The sequence below is a fragment of the Bufo bufo genome, chromosome 8 (genome assembly GCF_905171765.1).
Source record: "Bufo bufo chromosome 8, aBufBuf1.1, whole genome shotgun sequence".
In the NCBI taxonomy this organism is placed as follows: Eukaryota; Metazoa; Chordata; class Amphibia; order Anura; family Bufonidae; genus Bufo; species Bufo bufo.
In genome coordinates this window covers 208,309,182-208,322,772 of record NC_053396.1, presented here as the reverse complement: position 1 = coordinate 208,322,772, position 13,591 = coordinate 208,309,182, and the positions used below count along the sequence as shown (strand labels likewise).

Genomic DNA, 13,591 nt, shown 5'->3' with positions numbered 1-13,591 from the left:
GCAGGGAAGCGATCAGACATTCACTGCGCATGCGCAGAACAGAGACGCGCACGGAGAGGATCGCTTCAGCTGGAGATGGGCGGGCTGGAGGGACGCGCTGGGCGGCAGCAGTTTGTTAAGGTAGACGGAGCCTCTAGGTGCTAATGACGCCCCCATAGCACCTAGAGGCTCATTTGCATATCTATATAAGTTATTTTTTTAGCTAAACGGCAGGACAATAAACTCTTATATTAGGATGGTTAGATAAAGCAGACACTAGCGGATCGCTAGTGTCTGAAAGCTAAATAGGTGAAACGAAGTGATAGAAACCCTTTAAGAGGTAGCATATTAGCTATAAGGATGGAGCTATTGATTATAGACAACCTAGTAACTATAAGGAAAAACTATTGATGATATATAGCTTAGTAGCTATACAGAGAAGCTTTTGATAATAGGTAAGATAATAGCTTCAAGGAAAAATTATTGGTAATGGGTAGGAGAAGAATATGAAAGTATAAAATCGTTAGAAAAATGTATTAAGACTTATTAAAGATTCATAGAATGAAATAATAAGGTAAAAATGAAAGGGTTAATAAGGGAAAGGGGGGCTGTTTAAACAGATTAAGGTAGATAATTAGCTTAATACAATCTAACCAATCAGATTTTGGGAAGTTTAAGCAGTGATTAATTGAGTCATTGAGCTAATTGTTACAAAGTAACTCTTTCCTTGAATTTTAGCAAACAGAGGCGCGTCTTAGAAAACAAAAAATACAGTAGATTGTTTTTCTTCACATGTCACAGACAAAACTGATTGAACTCGCACGCAAAATCATCAGTTTTTCCCTGAAAAGATCCTGATGCAATCCATATCGCTCATGTGAAAGAGGCCTAATAGAGACTTGTTCTTCTTCCTCCACTCATGACTCTGTGGAGACCCCATACAAGAGCGCCCCCCACTGTCAGCTCCGCACTGATTAGTCACCTCACATTCACAGTACAGTGACACATCGCTGTTTGCTTCATATGATCCCAGCGTGAAGAGGATGAGTGGGGGTCGGGGTACTTAGTGATGCCGGTAGACTGGATCCATCCACTGTGTAAGAAGGATTTTGTAAAAAATTTTAATGAATCAGAAAGTGAATTTGATGCCAGTGAGCGATTAGGTTGCGATCATAGTGATTAGATATTGACATCAAGTACGTGGGAATGTTACTGAATTATCTTTGTACTGAGATATGTCCACTGATTAGTTGTACTCGGTCATATACCAGTATTGTGTGTCTTCTATGGAGGAACAAGCTCAGGTTGTGCAGGAGATGAGCAGTTTGGTGATAGAACGTGAGTAGAGATGAGCGAATTTCCATTTATAAAATTTGTTTGCGATTCATTCACTGGTAAAAGGTGAATTGCGTTATGGATTCCGTTACCACGGACCATAACGCAATTCTATGATGGAATGCATAATGAAACGCCTTTAGAGGCATTCCGTTATTCGTTCCGTCACAATAGAAGTCTATGGGCTGCATAACAGATCCATCCCGTTTCCGTTTTGCAGGAGAGGACTCCCCTGCATAACGGAAACGGGACGGATCCGTTATGCAGCCCATAGACTTCTATTGTGACGGAACGAATAACGGAATGCCTCTAAAGGCGTTTCATTATGCATTCCATCATAGAATTGCGTTATGGTCCGTGGTATATGAAATTCGCTCTTCTCTAAACGTGAGCCATGTGCGAAATGGTGACTACCGGGCAACTTCACATTGTTAATCCTGTAGTTGTCAGGTCCACAGTGTTTCATCGTCATCTCATAGATGGATGCAGAGAAATCATCCAAGTAGCTGCAGTGTTAGAAAACAGCAGTCAGATAGAAGGAGTAGTTGTGGCTAATGGAAGTCAGAGGCCGTTATATCCTGTATTATATATGTATAAGCATAGTCAGCAGACACATTGTGGTCCATGGAGGCTGTGGGGCTCTAAGCTGGATGTAATGGAGTCAGCACTAAGAAAGAAGACATCGCACCTCTACATAGTATTCCAGTCATGAGATGAAAGAGGCTAAATCATGAAGACACGTATCATCCCCTCATCTTCTGCCTCCAGGAGTTTATTATTCACATAGAGAATAATGATCGCTGTGTAAATAAACTGGATGAGAATGTAAGAGCCTCTATGGTGGGGGAGGGGGGGATACATCTTACAGTATTTCCTGATTACTGATGTGATGATGATTTATCAATAAAGTCCATTTACACCAACATCACAATTGTCATTTTGTGTCACTTTTACTGTTGTAATTATTACAATAAAATAACTTCTGGAGCTACATGAACTTTTAGAAAAAGTACAATTCATGCAACTGAAATAGTAGCCATGCTTATAGGGTTCAAAATAATTCTAAACCTTGCAGTACGAGGCCTCATGCACACAAACGTATCTGTTTTGCAGTCCACAAAGAGGGGGAGGCATATTTGGCTCTGTTCTCACAGATAATGGGAGATAGAGCTGAGGTCATTGTTTTCCTATCAACCATATAAAATCATTTTATAAAAAAAAATCATGCAATATATGGTAGTTAAAAACCCCTATACAGTAAATTGACTCGCGTAAAAAAATGCAAAAAAAAGTCAATGCAGCCAAACAGGAAAAGAAGCCATAACATCCATTCGGCACCTGGATGGAAGAGCCAGCAGCATGCTCGAACGCAGCAGAGATGGCGACAGCAGGGTAAGTACTATGTGAGACAACTTAAGGGCTCATGTGCCGCACGTGCTGTGTATTGGGACTGAAAATTGCAGTTCCCAATGTACGTGCACCATCCGTGTGGCCGGCGCTGATGGATGCAGACCCATTCAACTTGAACAGGTCTGTGATCTGTGTGCACTGCAACAAAATGGAGCAGTGTGGAGGCACGGACCGAAATGACATGGAAGCACTCTGTAGGGCTTCCATTGCCTTTCCGCTCTCTTCCTCCGCATCGTATCTTCCAGATTGCAGACCCATTCGCCGCACACAGCCAGTACCCATATATTGTGGACTCACTGTTTACAGGCCGCAATACGGGCACGGCCATCAGACGTTCGTGAGCATGAGGCTTAACTCAGCAGGTAAGTACCATGGGCTAATTAGAGGATATGACGGGAGAACCCCTTTAACATGGTGGTCTTGTCTCCTTAATGTGCTGCTCTGTGTAAGGGTAGCAGAGTATAGGGAGAGGTCCATTGTACTTTTAGAAAAAATTGCTCAAAAATATCTTCACAAGACCCCCTCAGCAGTAAAGATATGTTCACACCTGGCTGATACATGGATTTCCAATCTGGATTTGTGGGTGGAAAAATCCACAACATATTAACAGTAGCAGCAAAAAATGGTAACACCCATCCTTCTTTTTGGGAGTTTTTAATGCAGATTTCACCTCTTTTAATGTAGTGGGGTGACCCCAAGGGGAATCTGCAGCATATTCCTCCGGGCTTAAGGCAATTTAAAGCACAATCTACAATGGATTTTATTTTCTAGTTTGTGTGAACGTTCCAGAGTGGTGGGGGGTAACTATGAGCCATATTGTTTGATCGCTCCTATTAGCCAAAATAGAAAATGAGATCTTCATATTTCACTGACAGCCAGTATAAGATGGGCTGTCTGAGAGAGAGAACTCCTTTCCATATTCTTTGTTAGGGCCTGTAGACACCTTAGAGTAGGAAGCCCCCTGTTTAGAAACCCGCCCTATTAGACATAGCGACCTGTCTTGACCTTGTATTACATGGATGGTCATTTATTTTATTCAGGCTGTCCCAAAATTGTATGACCAAAAAGAAAAGTATAAAAAATTAATGGCAAAACAAGGAAATGGTGTTTATCCCAATATACTTGGGACAAAGGGGCGGTAAATCAGAATAGCTGGAAACTATCTATATACTCCAGAACACGTACAGTGCACACACAGTACTTACGACAGCAGCACATTTTATTTATTGACATATATAAAATAGTAGGAAGAAGAGCAACGCCGCTGATTCTCTTCATACTAAGGGTTCATGCACATGGCCATTGTTTTTGTCCGCATCCGATCAGCATTTTTTTGTGGGTCGGATGCGGACCCATTCACCTCAATGGGGCCGCAATAGATGCGGACAGCACACCGTGTGCTGTCCCAGATCCGTATGTCTGTTCCGCGTCCCTGCAAAAAGGGAAAAAAAAATAATTAAGCCAGACTCTCGGACAATATCTGACTACGACTAGGCCCAGGGGCGTAGCTAACGGCTCATGGGCCCTGGTGCAAGAGTTCAGCTTGGGCCCCCCTTCCCTCAGTGCGTTGTGTGTCTTCTTATGTGGCACAAGGGTCTTTGGGCCCCCTCAGGCTCCTGGGCCCGGTAGCGACTGCTACCTCTGCACCCACTATAGCTACGCCCATGCCCGTGTGTATGAGCCCTAAGGCTTCGTTCACATCTCCGTTTGGAGATCTGATAGGCTGGTCCTGCACAGAGCAGCCTTACCGGATTTCCAAATGGCGGTGTGAACGAAGCCTATACTCTACACTTATAGGCCACGGAGTCTACATCTAAATACACACATTTACATCATCATGTTTATAGTCTCTGCCAGGACATATATGTTTAGTCGGATGCCACACAATGGCATCCATTATCCATAAGGTCCCATTGAAAAAATACTTCTGTATTTTTGTGCAGAAAAAATGTAATACAGTACCAGCAGAGTGAATGAGGTCTGTTAAATCTCATGTACACATTGACCTGCGGTGTGGATTCAGAAATCCTCAGCCTGTCAATTGTTAGTGCAGATTTCACTCTTTACAACCACAAACCACATCACAAACCGCAACAAAATGCACAACACGCGCAAATTTGGTGTAAAAACACAGAAAAATCTGCAGAAAAGTCCATGAGGAACCTCTGTTTTGAAACCTGCGCCCGTGCAGAGGGCGCGGCAGTTGCGGAGAGAGCAGAGCCTCTAGGTGTAATGGCAACGCCCCTGTTGCAACTAGAGGCTCATTTGCATATTTAAAAACTAAATTTTTCTCAGCAATGTGAGCACATATGAACATTAGACCAACACACGTGCCTTCAGCTGCCAAGTGCACATGTAACAGGTCAGCCGGTGTCATAGGTACAAATCTGCTGACAGGTGTCCTTTAACCACCTCAGCCCCCAGTGCTTAAACACCCTGAAAGACCAGGCCACTTTTTACACTTCTGACCTACACTACTTTCACCGTTTATTGCTCGGTCATGCAACTTACCACCCAAATGAATTTTACCTCCTTTTCTTCTCACTAATAGAGCTTTCATTTGGTGGTATTTCATTGCTGCTGACATTTTTACTTTTTTTGTTATTAATCGAAATTTAACGATTTTTTTTGCAAAAAAATGACATTTTTCACTTTCAGTTGTAAAATTTTGCAAAAAAAACGACATCCATATAGAAATTTTGCTCTAAATTTATAGTTCTACATGTCTTTGATAAAAAAAAAATGTTTGGGTAAAAAAAAAATGGTTTGGGTAAAAGTTATAGCGTTTACAAACTATGGTACAAAAATGTGAATTTCCGCTTTTTGAAGCAGCTCTGACTTTCTGAGCACCTGTCATGTTTCCTGAGGTTCTACAATGCCCAGACAGTACAAACACCCCACAAATGACCCCATTTCTGAAAGTACACACCCTAAGGTATTCGCTGATGGGCATAGTGAGTTCATAGAACTTTTTATTTTTTGTCACAAGTTAGCGGAAAATGATGATTTTTTTTTATTTTTTTTTTCTTACAAAGTCTCATATTCCACTAACTTGTGACAAAAAATAAAAAGTTCTATGAACTCACTATGCCCATCAGCGAATACCTTGGGGTCTCTTCTTTCTAAAATGGGGTCACTTGTGGGGTAGTTATACTGCCCTGGCATTCTAGGGGCCCAAATGTGTGGTAAGGAGTTTGAAATCAAATTCTGTAAAAAATGACCTGTGAAATCCGAAAGGTGCTCTTTGGAATATGGGCCCCTTTGCCCACCTAGGCTGCAAAAAAGTGTCACACATCTGGTATCTCCGTACTCAGGAGAAGGTGGGGAATGTGTTTTGGGGTGTCATTTTATATATACCCATGCTGGGTGAGAGAAATATCTTGGCAAAAGACAACTTTTCCCATTTTTTTATACAAAGTTGTCATTTGACCAAGATATTTATCTCACCCAGCATGGGTATATGTAAAAAGACACCCCAAAACACATTCCTCAACTTCTCCTGAGTACGGGGATACCAGATGTGTGACACTTTTTTGCAGCCTAGGTGGGCAAAGGGGCCCATATTCCAAAGAGCACCTTTCGGATTTCACTCCTCATTTTTTCCTGAATTTGATTTCAAACTCCTTACCACACATTTGGGCCCCTAGAATACCAGGGCAGTATAACTACCCCACAAGTGACCCCATTTTGGAAAGAAGACACCCCAAGGTATTCCGTGAGGGGCATGGCGAGTTCCTAGAATTTTTTATTTTTTGTCACAAGTTAGTGGAAAATGATGATTTTTTTTTTTTTTTCATACAAAGTCTCATATTCCACAAACTTGTGACAAAAAATAAAAACTTCCATGAACTCACTATGCCCATCAGCGAATACCTTGGGGTCTCTTCTTTCCAAAATGGGGTCACTTGTGGGGTAGTTATACTGCCCTGGCATTCTAGGGGCCCAAATGTGTGGTAAGTAGGTAAATGACCTGTGAAATCCGAAAGGTGCTCTTTGGAATGTGGGCCCCTTTGCCCACCTAGGCTGCAAAAAAGTGTCACACATCTGGTATCTCTGTATTCAGGAGAAGTTGAGGAATGTGTTTTGGGGTGTCTTTTTACATATACCCATGCTGGGTGAGATAAATATCTTGGTCAAATGCCAACTTTGTATAAAAAAATGGGAAAAGTTGTCTTTTGCCAAGATATTTCTCTCACCCAGCATGGGTATATGTAAAATGACACCCCAAAACACATTCCCCAACTTCTCCCGATTACGGAGATACCAGATGTGTGACACTTTTTTGCAGCCGAGGTGGGCAAAGGGGCCCATATTCAAAAGAGCACCTTTCGGATTTCACAGGTCATTTTTTACAGAATTTGATTTCAAACTCCTTACCACACATTTGGGCCCCTAGAATGCCAGGGCAGTATAACTACCCCACAAGTGACCCCATTTTGGAAAGAAGAGACCCCAAGGTATTCGCTGATGGGCATAGTGAGTTCATGGAAGTTTTTATTTTTTGTCACAAGTTAGTGGAATATGAGACTTTGTATGAAAAAAAAAAAAATAATAAAATAAGCATTTTCCACTAACTTGTGACAAAAAATAAAAAATTCTAGGAACTCGCCATGCCCCTCACGGAATACCTTGGGGTGTCTTCTTTCCAAAATGGGGTCACTTGTGGGGTAGTTATACTGCCCTGGCATTTTCCAGGGGCCCTAATGTGTGGTAAGTAGGTAAATGACCTGTGAAATCCTAAAGGTGCTCTTTGGAATATGGGCCCCTTTGCCCACCTAGGCTGCAAAAAAATGTCACACATGTGGTATCGCCGTATTCAGGAGAAGTTGGGGAATGTGTTTTGGGGTGTCATTTTACATATACCCATGCTGGGTGAGAGAAATATCTTGGCAAAAGACAACTTTTCCCATTTTTTTATACAAAGTTGGCATTTGACCAAGATATTTCTCTCACCCAGCATGGGTATATGTAAAATGACACCCCAAAACACATTCCCCAACTTCTCCTGAGTACGGCGATACCAGATGTGTGACACTTTTTTGCAGCCTAGATGCGCAAAGGTGCCCAAATTCCTTTTAGGAGGGCATTTTTAGACATTTGGATACCAGACTTCTTCTCACGCTTTGGGGCCCCTAGAATGCCAGGGCAGTATAAATACCCCACATGTGACCCCATTTTGGAAAGAAGACACCCCAAGGTATTCAATGAGGGGCATGGCGAGTTCATAGAAATTTTTTTTTTTTGGCACAAGTTAGCGGAAATTGATATTTTTAATTTTTTTCTCACAAAGTCTCCCGTTCCGCTAACTTGGGACAAAAATTTCAATCTTTCATGGACTCAATATGCCCCTCACGGAATACCTGGGGGTGTCTTCTTTCCGAAATGGGGTCACATGTGGGGTATTTATACTGCCCTGGCATTCTAGGGGCCCTAAAGCGTGAGAAGAAGTCTGGAATATAAATGTCTAAAAAATTTTACGCATTTGGATTCCGTGAGGGGTATGGTGAGTTCATGTGAGATTTTATTTTTTGACACAAGTTAGTGGAATATGAGACTTTGTAAGAAAAAAAAAAATAAATTCCGCTAACTTGGGCCAAAAAAATATCTGAATGGAGCCTTACAGAGGGGTGATCAATGACAGGGGGGTGATCAATGACAGGGGGGTGATCAATGACAGGGGGGTGATCAATGACAGGGGGGTGATCAATGACAGGGGGGTGATCAGGGAGTCTATATGGGGTGATCACCACAGTCATTGATCATGCCCCTGTAAGGCTTCATTCAGACGTCCGGATGCGTTTTGCGGATCCGATCCATCTATCAGTGCATCCGTAAAAATCATGCGGACATCTGAATGGAGCTTTACAGGGGGGTAATCAATGACAGGGGGGTAATCAATGACAGGGGGTGATCAGGGAGTCTATATGGGGTGATCACCACAGTCATTGATCATGCCCCTGTAAGGCTTCATTCAGACGTCCGGATGCGTTTTGCGGATCCGATCCATCTATCAGTGCATCCGTAAAAATCATGCGGACATCTGAATGGAGCTTTACAGGGGGGTAATCAATGACAGGGGGGTGATCACCACAGTCATTGATCATGCCCCTGTAAGGCTTCATTCAGACGACCGGATGCGTTTTGCGGATCCGATCCATGTATCAGTGCATCCGTAAAAATCATGCGGACATCTGAATGGAGCTTTACAGGGGGGTGATCAGGGAGTCTATATGGGGTGATCACCACAGTCATTGATCATGCCCCTGTAAGGCTTCATTCAGACGTCCGGATGCGTTTTGCGGATCCGATCCATCTATCAGTGCATCCGTAAAAATCATGCGGACATCTGAATGGAGCTTTACAGGGGGGTAATCAATGACAGGGGGGTAATCAATGACAGGGGGGTGATCAGGGAGTCTATATGGGGTGATCACCACAGTCATTGATCATGCCCCTGTAAGGCTTCATTCAGACGTCCGGATGCGTTTTGCGGATCCGATCCATCTATCAGTGCATCCGTAAAAATCATGCGGACATCTGAATGGAGCTTTACAGGGGGGTAATCAATGACAGGGGGGTAATCAATGACAGGGGGGTGATCAGGGAGTCTATATGGGGTGATCACCACAGTCATTGATCACGCCCCTGTAAGGCTTCATTCAGACGTCCGGATGCGTTTTGCGGATCCGATCCATCTATCAGTGGATCCGTAAAAATCATGCGGACGTCTGAATGGAGCTTTACAGGGGGTTGATCAATGACAGGGGGGTAATCAATGACAGGGGGGTGATCAGGGAGTCTATATGGGGTGATCAGGGGTGATCAGGGGTGATTAGGGGTGATCAGGGGCTAATAAGGGGTTAATAAGTGACGGGGGGGGGGGGTGTAGTGTAGTCAGAGGAAATTATTCTTCGGCTGAAAATAAGTTGTTTACTGAGTGTTAGGAGGGGTATAACAGTCGACGGCACCCCATCCAAGGATACCAGAACAGTCCTAAAGTACAGAAACCAGACTTACCTTACTTTCACACTAGCGGCAGGACGGATGAAAGTTTATTCAAGTAAAGCGGCCATTGGATTTCACCACAAGGTCTGGACTCAAGTTATTTTTCCTTCATACCTCATTTCCCCTTTCCAAAGCTACGGAGCCAAAGCCTGGTGTCCCGCTGTATCCAGGCAGGAGCACCATGACAGAGACGTATAGGCCGCACTACACCATTCGGCATCCCACTAAACCGATATGGGACGCGATATAGAGGCCTTGGGGGTAGGTTCACGTTGCACATCATTCACACAGCCGGTGCTGCCAATTATTTGCCTCAGTATTCATGTACTGCTTACCCACATGGGATTATGATTGGCTGCAGTCGTTGCATGAACTTTGAAGGGTGGTGGGACATTTAAAAGGTGAGCAAGGGTATTTGTCTGAAAAATTGAGGCTGAGCCCTGGCTTTCTGCTGCCGGATCTGCCACAGTCTCATCCCTCTTTCTGGTGGTAAGTAGTGTTGAGCGAACTTGTGTTTTAAGTTCGGCGTCTAAAGTTCAGGTTCGGGTTATCGAAGAATCGCGTTATGGATTCCGCTACCACGAACCATAACTTGGTCTGTGGTAGCGGAATCCATAACGCGATTCTTCGATAACCCGAACCCGAACTTTAGACGCCGAACTTAAAACACAAGTTCGCTCAACACTAGTGGTAAGATAAATCTTTTTTCATTGCACTGAAAAAAGAAGCGCCAGTTACTTAACCACTTTATAAAAATAAATGGGATAATTTATCAAACTGGTTTAGTTGCCCATAGCAACCAATAGGATTCCACCTTTTATTTTGGACAAATGAAAGGTGGAATCTGATTAGTTGCTATATGCAAATAAGCCAGTTGTACTTTACACCAGTTTGATAGATGACCCCAAAAAATCTTTAAAAAAAATAAACATTTTCTTTATTTCTGTCTACAGAGCTTGTTTCTCGCAGGGCAAATTGTAGTTCTCATCGGTACCATTTTTGGGGTACGTACGACTTTTTGATCTGTTTCTCCATTATTTTTTTTTGTGTGACAAGGTGACCAAAAAATCATTAGTTTTTTAATGTTTTTTTTCCCATTACGGCATTCACCACACAGGAAAATAGCAATTACTATTGATGACATTGATCATCCAAGGAATAGATATGACTGATCATAGACTAAGTACGGCACTGTTCACACTGGCAATATAAACACCAAAAAGAGAACTAGGCTGGCACTGAAGAAAGTAAAAAGGAGTCTGACATATTACTTCAAATCCTGGCAAAAACAGAATTCGCAAGTCCACAAATACATACAGAAATGCTACATATTTCTAGAGAAAAAAAAGACAATAAAAAGCATTCTATAGAGATGAGAAGCGGCGCTGTCCATGATAAGACCCTCTACCAAAGCATAGATGGCCCCACAGAATGAAAGGGGCTGTGCCGATATAGGCATTTGCCCCTCATGGTGGCAATTGAGACTTATATACAGTAGGTTGGCTTGTTGGATTTGTCTCTCTCTCCCTATTCCCCTGCTTTCCCTCCTTGCCCGCCATTATTCTCCACAGGTGAATCAAAGGTCAGCCGGCAACCAAAGGAGATTGCAGGGGCCCCCCAGAGCGGATAGCTTGGGGGACACATGGGGACATGGGCACTTTTCCTGTCAGGTGGTTTTAATGTTCTGGCAGTTTCAGTGTTGCTGTGTGGTTGCTGTTTCTCCCCCCCCCCCCTCTCTTATGTTGACAGGTCTTACCTGGTTTTTATCCGGATCCAGCTGGTCCTGTCAGAAGTGGATATTGACAGCTGTCAGATGGCTAGAAGATGATTGGCCAGTGCTCAAATCTTCATCAGCTGATTGGAGGAGCTGTCCTGTAGCTTGGATCGCTGTGAGAATAAAAGACGGGACATCGCTATCAGCTGCTGCAGTGTTAAGAAGATCCGGACCTGAGCACAGGATGGAAGACCTTCTACAGCAGCTGATTAGAAGAGCTGAAGCGGCCGGCGGTGAAGAGTGGCTGCGGCACTGCTTAGCCCAGCCTGAACTTATGGAGTCGTCGGCGATGGAGGAAGAGCGGCGCAGAGAGACCGACGTTGTTCCGGAGGCGGCACCTGTCATTGACGGTCTGGTAGAGGCGGAGTCCCCAGCGCTACCTCACAAAAGAGCTAAAAGAGCTAAGCGCAGGGTTTCTCCGCCTCCCAGGTCTGTTAGTAGGCGGGCATGTAGTAGCGACAGGCGGGTCAGGAGCCGAACGTCATCGTCTGCTTCCCAGCATCATCATCAGAAGCGGCCATCTCTTTTCAATGCCTTTCCCAGCGATTTCAATGCAGCAGCTCAAGGGGACAATTCTTTGGATCCTGGCAGCGGACCAGCACCGACCGGACTTCATCAGGATCAAGATGTACTATGGGTCAGCAGCTTACCTGGCAGTCATGAGGGACACCCATCCACACATCAAGCTGTCCATCCACAGGTCTCAGGAACCTTCCCAGGCAAGATAAGGATCTCTCAGTCCGCAGCTTCTGGACAGGAGGCTCCACCTAGTGGTGAGATACAAAAACTGCAGTCAATGCCTGATCTCTTTCATAACCAAAAGTTTGTTTCAGGTCTTTTTTCTCTTTTTGCGGATTATATGCAGAAAGAGAATATCAGCACGCCATCAGGTGTTTGGGTTAACAAGCCGGTGGCGTCCTGTGCAAGTAAAGTTCTGCAGTCAAGTGCTAATGTCCCAAACTTAGATAAAGGTTTGGGGGTATCTGAAGCCTGCGTTAAGGAGGCATTACCTTGTGAGGTGTCTCCTTTAGGCTATCATTTAACTCTAAATGTTAAAGAGAGGATTTGGCGCATGGAATTTATTGATCTTATGTCACTTTTGCCATCAGTTAAAGAGCAGGTTGTTAATGATAGGAAAGAGGACAAATCAGATGAAGCTAGGAAGCGTAGTGTGCCGAGGTCATTTAATAACTGGTTGCAGGCCTTCTGTATCTATGCGTCTGTACTGGGCGAGAAATTTCCAAGCAAGTGTTGTGGAATTTTCCAGCACTTGGACATTATCTTGGAAGCGTATAGAAATTTTGGAGGGATGGCATGGTTTTTCTATGATGAGAACTTTAGACAAAAATTGGCCATCCATCCTACATTGAAGTGGGGCATAAAAGACATAGGGCTATGGATCAATTTAATGCTGCCTCAGCGGGCGAATGTGGTAAAACAGGCTCCTTCTCAGGCGTTGAAGAAAGGTGTCTGTTTTGCCTTTAACGAGAGCACTTGCAAGTGGTTGTCAAATTGTAGGTACAAACACGAGTGTTTGCGGTGGCTCACACCCAATGTGTAAATGTTTTAAAAGGAGCAGTAACTTTTCTTCAACCAGGGATCAACTTTCTAAAAGCCTCGACGCCAGTGAGGCTGGAAAGAATGCTCCCTTGGTTAAAGGAATACCCAGACAAGGGGATAGCTAGACTAATTTTTGATGGTTTTTCTGAAGGTTTTTCGGTTCCCGAATTTAAAGGGGAAGGCTGTTTAATGGTTAAGAATTTAAAGTCTGTTGAGTTGTTCCCTGATGTGGTGCGTGGAAAAATTGCTAAAGAACTAGCCAGTGGGAGAATTGCGGGTCCATTCAATTCTGCTCCTTTTGTAAATTTTAGAATATCACCTTTGGGCCTAGTTCCAAAGAAGGAAGTTGGCGAATTTAGGTTGATCCATCACTTGTCTTTTCCTAAGGATAGATCACTTAATGACGAGATTTCCAGAGAAGAAGCTTCTGTTGAATATGCCTCTTTTGACCAGGCAGTAGACTTATTGATGAAATTTGGTCAGGGTGCTATGTTAGCGAAGGCTGATGTTAAAGCGGCCTTTAGATTA

General features: G+C 43.7%; 1 long non-coding RNA gene across 1 annotated transcript; it reads left to right on the top strand.

Annotated features, from left to right (window-relative positions):
* The first annotated feature begins 316 nt into the window (after positions 1-316).
* Positions 317-13,336, top strand: LOC120977456. The gene is made up of 3 exons (XR_005773899.1): positions 317-491; positions 3,496-3,498; positions 13,327-13,336. It is a non-coding gene; the product is annotated as an uncharacterized LOC120977456 (long non-coding RNA).
* The last annotated feature ends 255 nt before the right edge of the window (positions 13,337-13,591 follow it).